General features: G+C 44.0%; 1 protein-coding gene across 1 annotated transcript in view; it reads left to right on the forward strand.

The window, feature by feature from the left end:
• LOC143028541 (uncharacterized) overlaps positions 1–17,355 on the forward strand; it is a 126,838-nt gene that overhangs the window by 40,998 nt on the left and 68,485 nt on the right. The window lies entirely within an intron of this gene.

Below are 17,355 nucleotides of genomic sequence, written 5' to 3' on the forward strand. Positions count from 1 at the left end.
CCGCTGATTTGCGCATTGCAAATGACGCAACCCAGACCCGAGCGCGGCGTAATGGCGGAGCTGCCCCCGATTTCATAAACACGGGCTGCATTCATTGTTTTCAGAGAAAGGCCGACCTGTATGACATTCACGCTTGTATTGTATTGTATTGTTTTGTATTGTATTACCTTTCCCTCCAACGTCATAGACGTGCTACATCCCCCCCCCCCTCCGCCGGTTGGCAACATTGAACCCGCTCCCCGTTTTCTATGCGGAATAATTTTCGAGATCGTTGTCACGTTCCAACGCCAGGATAACAAAGTCACAGATCCTGCGCATACATAGGCTCCTTCACAGAAACCAAAGGAGCGAGGTGTGTATCTCTCTCTCTCTCTCTCTCTCTCTCTCTCTCTCTCTCTCTCTCTCTCTCTCTCTCTCTCTCTCTCTCTCTCTCTCTCTCTCTCTCTCTCTCTCTCTCTCTCTCTCTCTCTCTCTCTCTCTCTCTCTCCCCTATCTCTCTGTCTCTCCCCTATCTCTCTGTCTCTCCTCTCTCTCTCTCTCTCTCCTCTCTCTCTCTCTCTCTCTCTCTCCTCTCTCTCTCTCTCCCTCTCTCTCTCTCTCTCTCTCTCTCTCTCTCTCTCTCTCTCTCTCTCTCTCTCTCTCTCTCTCTCTCTCTCTCTCTCTCTCTCTCTCTCTCTCTCTCTCTCTCTCTCTCTCTCTCTCTCTCTCTCTCTCTCTCTCTCTCTCTCTCTCTCTCTCTCTCTCTCTCTCTCTCTCTCTCTCTCTCCCCTCTTTCCCTCTCCGCCAGGATCTTTGTTATCGGATTGATTATCACTTGTTTTCATTTTTCTGGAAATAACTCCCTGAGGGAGGGGGCTCAAAATGTAGAAAACAAATTTGCTTCCTATCTCCAGTCAAACTTTATCTATCGATAAGGTTCTTTGTCCTTGTGTGCGCGCGCGTGTGTATAGCAACGCCTCTATTTTTGGAGACATTGTTGTACCGAAAATGTGGAGCCAAACAGGTGGTGAAGCAAAGAACTTAGGAGGCAGAAGAACGAAGGAATTGTAGACATTAAAAGTGGCCAACATTCCTTTTTGAGTATTATATATATATATATATATGTATATATGTATATGTACATATATGTATATATATATATATATATACATGTATATATATACATACATATATATATATATATATACATATATATATATATATATGTACATATATATACATATATATATATACATATATATATATATATATATATACACGTGTGTGTGTGTGTGTGTGTGTGTGTGTGTGTGTGTGTTTACCTATTTGTATTATACGGGAAAGGGAGCTATGCTCGTAAAGACCCGTCTTTTTATTTCGCAACATCTAGTTTGTTCTTAAATTCTTGTATGGTGGTTACTCACACTATTGTTTCGTCCAATTTATTCCAGACATCCACCACTCTGTGTGGAAAACTTTCTTTTTCAGATCTCTTCTATAACTAATCCTTTTTGAGTTTCTTTTCATGTCCTCTTGTAATCCCACCTTTTATCCCACTTTAATAAATCTTCTCTGTCAAGGACTTCCATGCCTTATATGATTCTGTTAATGGCCAATAGATCGTCTCTTTCTCTTCTTTGTCCCAGCGTTGGTAGTTCCAGTTTCGATAATCTTTGCTCGTATTTCAATTTTGAAAGTGTTGGGGCCATCTTTGTCGTTGCTCTTTGGATTCTTTCTATTTTCCTTATATTCTTTTTTGTACTGGGTGTCCATAGTGTCGCAGCGTACTCCAATCTTGGTCATATCAGTGTGACTAGTATTTCTTTTTTACCATTACCTCGTCCAAGTAATTAAAAGCCACCTTTATTGATCTTAGTAAATTGTAGGTTTCTCCGACTATTTTGTGTGTGTGTGTGTATGTATATTGATATGAAAAAATATGGAGTGCAACACCATACTAAAAGGACCCACAAACTTGTACTTATTCATTTATTTGTTTATCTATTTATCTGTTCGAATCCAGTAGCTAACAACGTTTTTCGCTTGTCCTGGAAGGATTGTGGGTGGGGGGGGGGGAATTAACAAGCTTGGTCATCCGCTAAGCACCTCCAGGCGTAAGCCGGCCACCTGCGTCCGTTCTTCTCTGACGTCGTTACTTGGATGTGCAGACAGTGCCGAGCACGTGCGTCGACGTAAGCATCTGCAAACGACGTTTGAAACTCCTGCATTCTTCACATTGGCGAATGCCCTTCAGCTGTGCGCACCTCCAAATATACTTGTGCATGACTGCGCACCCGTCTTCTTCCTAACTTCAAATGCCTTCGCGTGTACAGGGCCATTTAGACGTCAATCGGTTTGTGAAACAAGTGTCTGAAGTGATGTTTGACCGTGTGAATGGGGTATTTGGTTGTCAAACATGTTTGACTACCACGTTTGACTAACATGTCCGACAACCAGATACCCTATTCACACGACCAAACCTCACCTCAAATACTTGTTTGACAAAACGTTTGACCGTGTAAATGGCCCTTTATAACCCCCCTCATTAACTTATCATTACACCCTGCAACTCGATTGCGTACTTTGTAGATTTATTTATGAGCCAGCGACAGGCGATTCCATTCAGACGAGGGGGTAAGATGACCGAGATTCCATCGAGCTTTAGGACAACCCCTTCTCTCGAACGAAATCTTCTGTCGTTAACCGGGACAAAATCATGAAAGTAGGTCGTCCTTCAGCAAGAGGACGCGTGGAGTAGTAGCCATGGACAACGGAGAACTCGTCCTCAAGGACAGAAACGCTGGTGGGGGCCTGTGCGTCACCTCGCCAAAAGGGCATTACCCGGATCGTCAGGGCTACTCGTGCCCCGAGGGAAGACCCCTGATGATGTGGGTGAAGGCTCTGGTACGTTCTCAGGAACTGACAACGGCCGAGTACCCTCACAAAAAATCCCAGACTACACCAAAAGGAAAAGAGAGTAAGCGGTAATTCCTCTTGATCTATTTTTTTTTCTTAGAATCGAAAAGTCACCAAAACAGTTCCGCGTTCCTGACTAACGTCCTCGAATGACCCTCACCGTTTTTTTTTTTTTTTTTTTTTTTTTTTTTTTTTTTTTTTTTCTCAACTCCACGTGTCTTACCAGTTCTCCCACGTGCGCGGCTTCTCCGGGACGGTCTAGTCTCCGAAGAGGTCCCCAACTTCGGAGCCTAAATGCACACCTGTCGACTGAATGACGTCACATCCCACGACCAGCTGCACACTACCCTTGAACGCTGTCACCTCAAAGGTCTGACCAGTGGTAACTACCTCCGACCACACTGCTTGCCAACATGCGCTCATGTAGGGAATTCCCCCTCATATATGCACATTTTCTGTACATGGGAGGCTTTATGAGGTAACTGTGCATAGGTTGTCGTCTTCATTTTCGTTGTTGTCGTCGTCGTCGTCGTCGTCGTCGTCGTCGTCGTCCTTGATCTGAATGTGAAGACTTACTAAGGAAACGCGCCAAGTAGAGTTGGTTGCTACAAGAGTTTGGGATCTTTGGCAAGAGAGCATCTCTCTAGATATGATAAATGCGTTGACTGAAAATGATTTGCGAACCCACACATCAACGTTTGTTTACCCTTCGTCCTCCTTCCATCAACTCGTGCATTGATGTTGAGGTTCCCGCCATTCCCCACTTGGTACCTATGAGATCATCCTTTCGGAGGTCACTTCAGCACTGAACAGAATAACCTGGCGTCCGTGAAAGACTCCTAGTCTACTGACCTTCTCGGAAGGCACTGGTCATCCCAAAGGTCCTCCGGGAACCTCAAGGGACCCTCGAGGAACCCCGAGGGACCTCGAGTTGTAAACCACTGCTCCACAGTATACGTGAGTGGGGTGGGGAGAGGGCAGTTCCCTGTGCGACGTGAACTACACCACGTATGCGAGAAGGAGCAGAAGGAGAGGCGGTGTGCGCACGGGGCATAAATATACGCCCCATGCAGGGGGTCCCGGCTCGGCTGAAGCGGAGCCAGCAGTGGCTAGGAAATGAGGACACAGGCTATGGGGGACGAATTCCGGACCCCAGCTTGAAGCACCTAAATAAATGAATAAGTAAAATAAAATATATATTTAAATAAACTAAGACAAATATATAAATAAGATAAAAAATTTAATAATAATAATAATAATAATAATAATAATGGAGGAGGAGAGAGATAACGGAAAAGAGTGATTCAAACCTCGAGCAGCGGCAACATGCAATAATCACTTCTTAATCGACTACTTTTTGCAAAGAATGATCTATTCTTCATGAATGTTTTTTGTATCCTCCTTTTGTACGATGACACCCCCTAATAGTTATTGTACTGGTTGACGCCATACGATTTCATTCAGGTGAGTAATCTTTATCTTCAGCGCGGCGACGTCTTTGCAGATTTCATTAAGGCTAAAGTCAGGTGATTCTATTAGAGCGGGGGGGCGCCATCGAAGTAAGACTTTTTTTTTTTTTTTTTTTTTTTTTTGCCAAGTCGTGACTGTGTTTACACTATTGCGTGTCAGGCAGGTGGGAACTACCGGAGGTCGAATCCTCCCCAGTCAGTCAGTTTGTCAGTCAGCCTTGAGTCTTCACTGCAGGACCGTCGGCCTAACCCTGAGGAGACGGCACAACCTTTGTCACTGTGACATATTCCGGCTTGGGGATCAACTGTCCTGGACACTTAAACTTAACCTAACTTAACTTCACCTAACTTAACCTTAAACTAACTTAACCTAACGTAACCTAGCCTAAACTTAACATAACGCAACCCAACTTAACCTAACGTAACCTAACCTCACCTATCTTAACCTTAAACTAACTTAACCTAACCTTCCCTGATGTCTGGTAGTACATCACTTCATGATTTGAGATTTGGTTAGATAAAAGTGATGTAATATTTGCCCACTAGTCTGTGTTTACTTTTCTACCTTACCCGTTAATGTGTTCATTTGTTTGTGTTCCTGTTTATATGGCTTGACTTTGTTTGATTGGTTTGTTTATTGTTTTGTTCCACATACGAGCTCTTAATGGATTCTTTTGTTCTTATGTTTTGCTGTTGGAATCCAATGTGAAGGTGATGCGACTGAGTTAAATGTGTACCAAATGAACATAAAATTTTGGGACGTTGGGGCCGTGTCATTGGGACCGCGGGGGGGGGGGGTGAAAATTCACCTTAATTCTTTCGTCACGCCTGAGGGGATTTCCCTCGGCTGAATAAAATCACCTGGCGCCAACCCAGGGTACTGCGGGTTAAGGGCGAGCGTCTTTATATTCTTTGGCACTGGAATTTTTCATTCTATTTATGAAGTTATGTATTTATTTGTATATTTATCTATTTGTTTATTTATTTGTTTGTTTATTTCAGTCGTAAGGGAGTAGAGCCTGTGTACAGATTTCACTTTATTTTATATTATTATACATTTATTATTATCATTATTATTATTATTATTATTATTATTATTGTTATTATTACTATTATTGTTATTATTATTATTATTATTATTATTATTTATTATTATTATTGTTATTATTATTATTATTATCATTATCATTACTGTTGTTATTATTATTAATACTAAATTATTATTATAATTATTATTACTATTATTATTATTATTGTTATTATTATTACTACTATTATTATTATTATTATTATTATTATAATAATATATTTTTAAAGATCTTTATCCCTGGGCTTCCATTCTCCCCACGCCATGTATAACGTTAAACAGCTTAAAATCTATAAACAGAAAACTAATACTTTTGATACAAGTGTTAGAATGGCTCTAGTAAATACATTTAGACTTATTTAGAATGAAAAATGTCTGTACCAAATAAAGAAAGGGAAACAAGCCGTTCAACAGGCATTTTGGTTCACTGATGTTGAACAATAAACAAATAAATAGATAAGTAAAGAAATAAATAAAATAATTTCCGGTGAACAACGAAATCACGAACTTGTGTAAATCTTATTCAAAATTTATCTACCGAGAGACATATTCATTGCGAAATCAAAATCCACGTTTTTTGTGGGTGTGCGTGTGTGTGTGTGTGTTTGTGTGTGTGTGAATGATGCACACATCACCCAAGGAGAACCTCGCCAAGGATGAAGACGCTGCTTTGCCGAAGGTGCGGGTGTGGCGAGTTGTAATTGGGGAGGAAAGTTAATTGCAGGCACCCTAACGACTTTGGGGTTTTTCTTCGTGATAGTGTGCTAGTTAAGGAGCGCCCATAATGAGGCCAGGGGCAAGTGCCACAGCAACATTCGGCTGTCGTTCCCATGGTCATCTATATCTGACTGTCTGTCGGTCAGTCTGTCCACCATTGAACATTAAACGTCCTTTCCCTCCCAACATTGTGTGTGTGTGTGTGTGTGTGTGTGTGTGTGTGTGTGTGTGTGTGTGTGTGTGTGTGTATTTACCTAGTTGTTTTTACGTACTTGTATTTTACGGGAAGGGGAGCTACGCTCGTGGGGTCCTGCCTTTGTATCTCGCAGTGTTTGGTTTGCTCTTAAATTCATGAATGGTTTTTGCACACACTATTTTTTCGTCCAGTTTGTTCCAAGTGTCCACCACTCTATGTGGAAAACTGTTCTTCTTCAGATCGCTCCTATAACTATGTTTTTTCAGATTCTTTCCATGCCCTCTTGTGTTTCTCTTGTCCCAGTTTAACAAGTCCTCACTATCGAGTATTTCTGTGCCCTTCATGATTCTATAGATGGTCAGTAGGTCGCCCCTCTCTCTTCTTTGCTCCCAAGTCGGTTGCTCCAATTCAGCCAGTCTCTCCTCGTATGACAAGTTTGAAAGTGCAGAAGTCATTTTTGCGGCTGATGTCTGGATTCTTTCAATTTTCTTTATATTCTTTTTGGTACTGGGTGACCACAATGTCGCCGCATATTCTAGTTTAGGCCTGTGTGTGTACACGTGCGTGCGGGCGCGTGTATGTGTGTGCGTATCTGCTTGTACATGTGAGGACGGGGGGTTGGGATGGAGCCAGAGACCTTCCCGAAGATGCTTCCGTTGTTGCTGCAGCTGTAACCACCGTTATTGATGGTGCTGCTGGTGGCGCATGTGGAGAGGTTGTGCAGTCAGAGGTGGTGGTTGTGGTGTTCCTTGTAGCAGTTGTAGTTGAGTCGAGGATGTAGGTGGTGGTGGTGGCAGTAATTGTGATGTTGAGGTGGTGGTGATAGTAATAGTGATGATGGTGAGGTGGTGATGCTGGTGGTGGTGTTGCTTGTAACAGTTGTGGTTGAGTCGAGGATGTCAGTGGTCGTTGGTGGCAGCGGACTGACTTGGGATGATGATGAGGGCAACATCGATCATTTTGACGCGAATGGAGCCGCGGGTCGCGAGGACTGCGTTGGCAGCTGGGTGTTGTCAGAGATGATGGTTGTAGTGTTGTCACTGGAGATGGTGGTCCCCCCCTGTTGGCTGTGGGGGGTGGGGGTGGTAGTTGGTGGTGATGATGGTTGTGAGATTTGTAAATGTGGTGGTAAAAGACTTGAGTAATGTCCTGTGCACGACATTTGTGTGCGTGTGCAAGTTTATGAAGTGTATGTATGTTTGTGTGGGTGAGTGAGCGGGTGGATGTGTTTAGGTGTAGGTGTGGGTGTGGGTGAATGAGTGTACGTATGTGTGTAATTATTTACCCAAAATTTACTCTCATGATTTTTACAGGAAGATATTTGTAACCTATACTGTATTTTTGTATGTGTGTGTGCATGTATATTTGCGGATGCGTGTGTAATTATTTACCCAAAATTTACTTACATGATTTTTACAGGAAGATAACTGTATTCTGCTATATTTGTGAACGTGTGTGTGTGTGTGTTTGTGTGTGTGTGTGTGCGTAGTTATTCTCTTCAGGTTGAGTAATACGAAACTGAGACACTCTAAACCCCTTCACCACGGTGACATAATGTGGAGAGAACTTAGGGCGAGGATGGCAAAGAGAATAAGGAGATTAGAAAAAATAAAAAAGTCAAATACAGAGGAGAGACAGTAAGCAGAGCAGGCGGACAAGGGGCACAGAGAAAGAGAGAAAGAGAGAGAGAGAGAGAGAGAGAGAGAGAGAGAGAGAGAGAGAGAGAGAGAGAGAGAGAGAGAGAGAGAGAGAGAGAGAGAGAGGGAGCATTAGTGACGAGGAAAAGGGGGACACAGAAATCCCACAGCCGAACTTGCCAGGAAAAAAGGTGACGGGAAATGTGGCGACATTGAGGAAATGCCCCGCGACACGAAGAGGGGGAGGGGAAAGGGGGTCAGCCTTGAGCCACGATCAAGAAACCATCAAGTTTTGCATGAGAGGAATTCAAATGACATTGAGGTTACAAGTCATCTTTGTACTCAACTTCCGTTCACCGAAATTGACGTAGAGTTAAGTCCCACGAAGGATTGTCATTCTATTTCTGTCCATCCTAGCCTGGTGCAACTGTAGATTCTTTGTTTAGTAAGTCGCCGCAGGGGAAGAGTGTAGCGAGCGACAGCCTTGCCTGGTAGGTAGGATGTGTTTAAGTCACTCTCGGCTCTGGGCACCAAATGTACCCAGCGGTGGCTCATCAATAGTTAGGTAAAAGCAAGAATAGTTTTTGGATTAACTTCTTTCCCTAGCTAACTAGTGATTAGATACAGCTGGTTACATTGGGTCCCCTGACTCGGGAGGAACTTCATCAAATCATAGCGTTCTCTACAAGAACACACAGTGACACGTCAATGGTGACTGTGTGTACGCGCGGTATTGCGTGTTTATTACGATTGACGAGAGACAAGTTTTATTACATAGGGGGATGGCGGGTCGAGGTCTGAACTTTATTATATCAGATCGATTGCAAACCCATTTAGATCAATGACCAACTTCAGCTGAACTGGAAGAAATTGTCTGACGTTTTCTCCAGTCAGATATCATCGAGATATTTTTGATGGTGTGTTAGCTTCCCCCACCTCCTCTACGTTCAACTCGAATAAGCGTTCTTTACATAACTTAATCTAGATAGCGCCAGATGATTTTAATCGAACGGAGGGCACAGCCGATTGAGGTCTCCTACTGTGCCCCTCAGCTGAATAAAATCAAACTAAAAACAGAAGAAGAAAAATGTTGTTAGATCGCCTTCCTGGGACGAGGGTATGCATCTGATCTCTTGTGCGCCCATGCACGTGGCGGTGGGCGTGCAAGGGCGCCCGTAAGCTTGTTGACATGGCTCCTTGCCCAGGTGTTCTCAGCATGCCCTGGGGCTTAATGTATTGAACCCTTTTCAACATCGTAAGGCACTTTACATAGCTAATGCATTGATGGATGAAGGGTAAACGGATTGATGTATGGTGGCCAGATAGTTTGATGGTTGAAGGGGAGATGTATTGGTGGATGAAGGGAAGATGGATTGGTGGATGAAGGGTAGATGGGTGGATAGACGAAAGGTAGGTGGATTGATGGATGAAGGGAAGATGGATTGATGGATGATGGGAAGATGGATTGATGGATGAAGAGAAGATGGCTGGATGAACGAAGGTAGATGAGTTGCTGGATGAAAAGCAGATGGATTGACAGATAAAGAGGAGATGAATTGATGGATGGACAGATGGGTTGATGGGTGAAGTGGACATGGATTGATGGATGAAATAAAGAGAAATTGATGAATATCATGGAAACCGAACGTATCATGGCGATCAAAAGATTTAGCATTAATTTTGCTAAATTAGCATTTCTTCAGCTGCTGTCTAGCATATTCCCGCTTGAGAAATCGTCTGGTCACCCTGGGTGGAGGACGAACCCCCTCCCTCTCAGACACACAAAGTCTGGAGGATGACCGGAAGTGTGTCCTCCTCCTCCTCTTCCTCATCCTCATCCTAATCCTCTTCCTCCTCCTCTTCCTCCTCCTCCTCCTTCTCGTCCTCTTCCTCCTCTTCCTCTTCCTCCTGGAAGAGACACCTGTACGTTGGTCGTAGCTGATTGTAGTGCTCTTTCTCGGGTGTTGGTTATGGATGTGTGTGTGTATGTATTTGTATGTGTCTACTACCTCAAGACATTTATGTATACATCTTGACACACACACACACACACACACACACACACACACACACACACACACACACACACACACACACGCGCGCGCGCGCGCGCGCGGAGAACTGCACTTCAAAAACCTTCAAATGACAGATTCTGAACGTTTCGTCATGTCTCTCATTGAACTGGTAAGAGTTTTATGTAAATGTGAACTTGTCCTTGGATCAGGTGACGACACGCGATGACTTAGGAGCGGAGGCGAACGTCTTAAAGCTAATCCATTGGAATAAGACACGCGCGCGCACGCTGACACGACGTGATATTCATCTTCGTCTCACTTAATATCTTCTAAGTGTTTGGTCACTGTCTAGATTTGGTACTGATTCAAGTTAGATGATGTTATTCAGCTGAAATTAGCTCTCTCTGTCTCTCTCTCTCCTGCTACATAAACTGTTTTATTCTGGCTAACGAAAAACGATTTTTAATTATTTTGGAGAAATGTTTTTGTAAAATTTGTGAATATAGGAACGGAATTTTTAGATAGATTTATGTTTTTTTTTATTATTCTATGATTTTGTATCATTTGATAAAAATTGTGATTCTCTACAGTTTTATAAAATCTTATTCTTTTTTATTGTTTTATAAAGAGTTATTAATGCTTTATATTATTTTGTAAAATTGACCTCGGCTGGGGCCAACACACGGGACAAAACGTAAACCGATTAAAATCGTAAGGTCTTTTGAGGAAGGTAAGTGCGCGCTTGTGTGTGTGTGTACGTGTGCGCACGCACAGACATACACACGAGTACACACACACAAGAACACACACACACACTCACACACACACACACACACACACACACACACACACACACACACACACACACACACACACACACACACATAAACACACACACAAACACACACACAAACACACATAAACACACACACAAACACACACACAAACACACACACAAACACACACACACACACACAAACACACACACACACACACACACACACAAACACACACACACACAAACACACACACACACAAACACACACACACACACACACACACACAAACACACACACACACAAACACACACACACACACACACACACACACACACACACACACACACACGAGTACACACACACACACACACACACACACACACACACACACACACACACACACACACACACACACACACACACACACACACACACACACAATTAGCTCTGGGCTTTTCCCTTCGTGTGGAGGGTACGCCCCGCCCTACTCCCCGCTCCCCCCCGTCCCCGACGACTGTGGTTTTTGGGGCAAGAGGAGCAGCAGCAGCAGCAGCAGCGGCCAAGACAGTAATGTGAGGCGATTATTTTAACCCTTTCCCTACTGGGGAACCACAGCAGAAATGAATAAAATCGTCTGGTGGCAGCCTAAGAGCAAGAAGGACTCATCGACAGAGGCTGCAATACCTTCGGCACAGGGTGAGGTCCCAAGGAAGAGGTGAATGAAATCGCCTGGTGACAGGAATGGTACAAGAAAAAGGGTCACCCGTTATGAAAGGAAGTAAGAGGAAGAGAGGTCGATGCGTCTTCATCTTCGACGATATTATTTGGTCTGAGATCGAACCCCGTGCAGGACAGAATGGCGGTAGGGGAGGGGACGACTGTCCTTCGAGTAAATGAAGACAGCATTTCGTTGAATATAACAAAATTTATACTGTCGCCTTTGATTTTTTTTTTTCGTCTACATAAAAAAATATCGTGATGTTTTGGTTCAATGTTTATAAGTGAACGAAAATATGTGAATGTAGCAGATATAGTTGGGTTAGTTTTTTGACTGTTCATGATATTTTTGGATATTATTATTATTATTATTATTATTATTACTATTATTATTATTATTATTATTATTATCATTATTGTTATTATTATTGTCATTATTAAAATCGCCTGGCGACCGCCATAATGAAATTAAAGTCTTCATGAGTAGTGAAGTGGTTGAGCCAGGGTTAACCCTTTGGATGCTCAGAGGGACTCTCTCGGCTGAATAAAATCGCCTGGCGACAGCCATAATAAAGATACAAGTCATCAACAGCCGTCTAGGATTATTATTTTTTTGTGTATATGTGTGTGTGTGTGTGTGTGTGTGTGTGTGTGTGTGTGTGTGTGTGTGTGTGTGTGTGTGTGTGTGTGTATCCCCTACATGTGGATGGGTTAGGGGTTGGGGTAAGGTTTAGGGGGGTAAGGGTTGTGGGGTGAAGATTAGGGGGGATCGTGAACAGCACCAGATGCGGTCAAGAAATACCAACAGCTACGCCAACGGAGGCTCCCGAACGCCATCTAGACGGCAAACTTAGACACTACCGACCCCCCCCCCCCACACCACCACCACCACCTGTGTCGTTTTGGTGTACCCGGTTAGATACAGGTCTCTAAAGGGGCTATCACACTGGGCTTCCACGGGCTTCAGCTTCAACCGTTGAGAGTTCGTTTGAGTAAAAACGACTTCGGTTATAATATTTGAATTTTCAAATCTCCAAATATCAAATTATTTATCGCTCTAATATAGCAGAATTGAATGATGAGCTAAGAGCTTGTAAACCTATACGACATATTGTTGAACTGTTCTTAGAGAAGTCTAGATTTCTGTAAGCGAAGTCATATTCTAGATATTCGAATGGAGTTTGGAGGTAGAATGCTGGAGGAAAAATAACTTAGTGTGATAATCCCTTAATCGGGAGGCGGACTTTAGAGAACGCTGTCGATTATTTCTAATATCCAAGAGAATGAGGAGCCTCCTAATAATAATATGAGCATAAGAATAAAGGAGACTGCAAGAGACCATCAGGCGTGCACTAGGCAGTTCCATGTCCATTACCACCTGTCATTCCCATCCATAAAGTTGTCTAACCGTTTCTTAAAACAACCGATAGTTTGAGCGCTCACTACATGGTTACTAAGTCTATTCCATTTTTTGACCACCATATTAGTAAACCAGTTTTGCCTATTTCCTTCTTAAGCCTAAATTAATGTTAAAGCACAATTCATATATTTCATTCTACATGTTGTTAGCATCATAGACTACCTCAGTGGTTAAAAATTAACTCCAGGGATTAAGGATTTGTGTCAGGGTTGTGATTTTTTTTTTTTTTTTTTTTTTTTTTTTAAATTGGGAAAGGCCAATTAATTTTATTTGCATTCTGTACCTCTCCGAAGTCAAAGGATCTGGCAGATATCTTTGCCAAATATTTAAGATAACTTATTAAGAACTTCATTAATCTTTATAAAAAGAATCATCCTGGTTTTTGTAAGAAATATATTAGATATTCCGTTTTTGTAGGGGTACAGCGCTTTGGTTAAAAATAAATTGTAATCCAGTCATTAGCTATAACTAAATAATTTGGAATAAGATGAAATAAAAATAAAAACGTGCGCCACAGTAACTAAGAAGGATTTTTGCTCAAAATATCTCTTAATAAATGTCACATTTGAGTTGTGGCTACTGCCCAGACACCAATCCACGGGGTCTCTGCCCCCCACCATAATCTACACAGATTATTTATTATGAATTATACCACTACGCTATGCACAAAAGGAGGGGGGCGCTGGCCCCTCCTCCTCTTCTTCCTCCTCCTCCTCCTCTTCCTCCTCCTCCTCCTCCTCCTCCTCCTCCTCCTCCTCCTCCACCACCAGGAGTCATGTAGTACGGTAGGCTGCTCGGCCACGTGACCCAAAGTCTTCAGAGTTTAGAAAAATACGAAGACCATCTTAAGATATTCGATTTTTTTTTCAAGATAAGAAAAAAGTGGAAATGATTATTTACGTGGAACGTTTCGAGGATTTTAAGAGAAATTGATAACATAAGTATTGACTTTCGACATGAAAAACAAACCGAACGAGTTAATTCAAATCCTTCAAATTATAATCACTCAAATGAGTTTATTCCCTTATTTTATTAATTTCTTTACTTATTTATATGTTTTGCCATTATCCATCGGGTCTTGACGGTGATGGAAATGTCTCTGAATGACTTCGCTCCTCCAATGTGTAATAATAGTAATCTTTTTCTTCTACTCTGTCTGCCACCAAGCGATTTTATTCATACACGTTGTACCCCTTGAAGGGAAATGTAATTAATTTAGTGGATTTAATCTCTAATATCTTAATCATTATAACGCTGCCATCTTATCTTGTGCCTTAATAGGATTTCTTAACCCGTTCGGTTATCCTTAACCCTCTTCGCTGCAGAGGATTAAGGGGAAAGGGTGGAGCTTGATCAAATAGCGTCGCGCCGTTCCACTCCGTCGGTCCTTGATCGTCCTTGCCGTGTTTCTGTCTGTCTGCCTAGCTCTCTCTCGCTCTCTCTCCCTCCCCTCTCTCTCTCTCTCCCCCTCACTCTCTACCTCTCGCTCTCTTTCTCCTCTCTCTCTCTCTCTCTCTCTCTCTCTCTCTCTCTCTCTCTCTCTCTCTCTCTCTCTCTCTCTCTCTCTCTCTCTCTCATCTCTCTCTTTCTCTCTACCTCTCTTCCTCTCTCTTTCTCTCTCTCTCTCTCTCTCTCTCTCTCTCTCTCTCTCTCTCTCTCTCTCTCTCTTCCTCTCTCTCATCTCTCTCTCTCCTTCCCTCTCTCTGTCGATTTCGCTCTCTTTCTTTCCCCTCTCTTGTTCTCTCTTGCTCTCCCTCCCTCTCCTCTCTCCCTCTCTCCCTCGCTCTCGCTCTTTTTCTCTCCCACCTGTCTGTCTGTTTCTCCTCTCTCTCTCTCTCTCTCTCTCTCTCTCTCTCTCTCTCTCTCTCTCTCTCTCTCTCTCTCTCTCTCTCTCTCTCTCTCTCTCCTCTCTCTCTCTCTCTCTCTCTCTCTCTCTCTCTCTCTCTCTCTCTCTCTCTCTCTCTCTCTCTCTCTCTCTCTCTCTCTCTCTCTCTCTCTCTCACTCGCTCGCTCTCTCTCTCTTTTTTTCTCTCTCTCGTGCTAGGTCTCCGTGCCCTACATTCTGCGCCAACTGGCCCTTCTTCAATCTCCCTAAGAATGAATTATTTCGTCTCATCATCTTGGCTTTAATGGTCCCGCCATATTGACTATCAGGAGTTACTTTCTTCCCAGTGGCGCGTGTGTGTATATATGCGTGTATGTGTGTGTATGTCTGTGTGCGTACCCGTACATGTGCGTGTTTGTGTCTGTGCGAATGTGCATGTCTGTGTCATCCCCGCGCACTCATTCGCCAATCAAAACAGTCTTGAATCTTATCGTGATTCATTAACACTTATTGCCTAATCTCCTATTTCATTCTTCCTGTGGGAAGTCTGAAGTTCAGCCATGAAACTAAGAAGCAACTGGCTAGCAACATTTGTAATTCAATTCCGGAACTGTTTTCCTATCCTGGTCAATCTTAGTCAATTTGTGAATGGACTAAGTCTACCTTGATAGAATTCTCAAAGTTCTTTTCCAACCTGACGGCAGTTGGAACAAGTGCACGGCCTGTGAGCAGCAGTGAAAGGATTGATCGTAACGGTGGTCGAGTCTAATTGACCTCAATTTGCTGCGGCGGTCATTAAACAACAAAAAACAAACGAGGGGAGCGCTGGGTCGAAACAGCCCCCTTCACGTAGTCATAACCTCCTCCTCCTCCTCCTCTTTCTTCTCCTTCTCTTTCTTCTCCTCTTTCTTCTCCTCTTTCTTCTCCTCCTCTTCCTCTTTTTCCTGCTGTTATTTATCCTCCTCCTCCTCCTCCTCATCATCATACTCTTTGGCTCCTCCTCCTCCTCCTCCTCCTCCTTCTTCCTTCTCCTTCACTTTCTTCTCTTCCTCCTCCTTGACTTCTCCTCCTTCTGCTCCTCCACCTGTTCCTCACCCTTTTTTTCCTCCTTGTCTTCGTCCTCCTGTTCCTCCACCTGTTTCTCCTTATTTTCTTCCTCCTTGTCTTTGTCCTCCTCCTCCTCCCCTCCTCATTTTTATCATCCTCTTTAGGTCCTCCTCATCCTCTTCCCCTCCTTCTCACGCCCTGTTCCTCCTCCTATTCCTCCTCTTCATTCACCTTCTCTTCTCTTTCCTGGCTTTCTTCCTGTTCATTTTTGCTTCCTGACACCTGTTTCTCCTCCTCCTCCTCCTCCTCCTCCTTCCTCCTCCTCCTTCCTCCTTTACTTTTGCGACGCACCGAGCAGCACCTGGTGCCAGGTCGCCATCTTCCCCTTCACCTTCACTTGCGCCACTCCTTCCCTCTCTCCTTCCTTCCTTCCTTCCTTCCTTCTCCCCTTCCTTCCTTCTCTCCTTCCTACCTTCTCTCCTTCCTTATCTCCTTCCTTCCTTCCTTCGTGCTCACCTTCCTTCTCTCTTTCCTTCTTTCCCTCCTTCTCTCCTTCTTTCCCTCCTTTCTTTTTCCATTACTCCTGTACGGACGTGCTAACCTTTCCTCTCCCGACCCTGACCCCCTCCCCTCCCCCTCCTCTCCCCTCCTCCTTCCTCTCCCCCCCTCCTTCCTCTCTACCTCCCCTCTACCCCTGCTTCCCCCTCTACCCTCACTCTTCCCCCTCCTCTCTATCGCCTCCTCTTCCCCCCTCCTCGCTGTTCACTCCCACCTTCATCATCACCCTCGATAACTTCTTACTCCTCTTCTTCTTCTTCACCCGCCCAGGTGGTCCTCTCCCGCCACCCCCGATCTCCTCTTTCTTCCCCCCCCCCGAGCTCTGTATTCCTTCCTCCCTGTCGTCGTCCCACCCCACCCCACACCACCCCTCTCCCTCTCTCTCTCTCCCTCTCTCCCTCACTTTCTCTCAAATTCTTCCTTCCCCCCACTCTCTTCCTCTCCGTTTCTGTCACTCTCGCTCTCTTTCTCTTTTTCTCCCTATCCATTTATCTATCTCTGTCCTTCCCCCCCTTTTTCCCCCTTTCGTTTTCTTCCCCCTCCAATCTTCTTCCCTACCTGTCTTTCCCTCCCTACCTCTCTCTCTCTCTCTCTCCTCTCCTCTCTCTTCTCGCTTCTCTTCCCCCATTCTCTCCTCCCGCCTTCGTCGTCCCTGGGCGACGCCGACGCCGACGCCGGTCGCCACTATTTTGCTTTGTAGCATTCCGCTCCATCCACTCATCTCTCATTTGGTCTCTCTCTCACTCTCTCCCTCCTTCCTTCCCTTCCCTCCTTCTTCTTATCGCCTCCTCCTCTTCCTCCTCCTCCTCCTCCTCCTCCTCCTCCTCCTCCTCCTCCGCCGCCGCCGCCGCTTTCCTACTTTTATCGCTTCATTTTCTTTGTTTTTTATTTTTCTCTAATCCGTACCCTTCCTTTTCACATTTTCCTTCCTTCCCTTTGAATATTCCCTCCATTGTTCTCTCTCTCTCTCTCTCTCTCTCTCTCTCTCTCTCT

This window comes from Oratosquilla oratoria, chromosome 9, assembly GCF_046742065.1.
Source record: "Oratosquilla oratoria isolate Oo_2021 chromosome 9, ASM4674206v1, whole genome shotgun sequence".
Lineage (NCBI taxonomy): Eukaryota > Metazoa > Arthropoda > Malacostraca > Stomatopoda > Squillidae > Oratosquilla > Oratosquilla oratoria.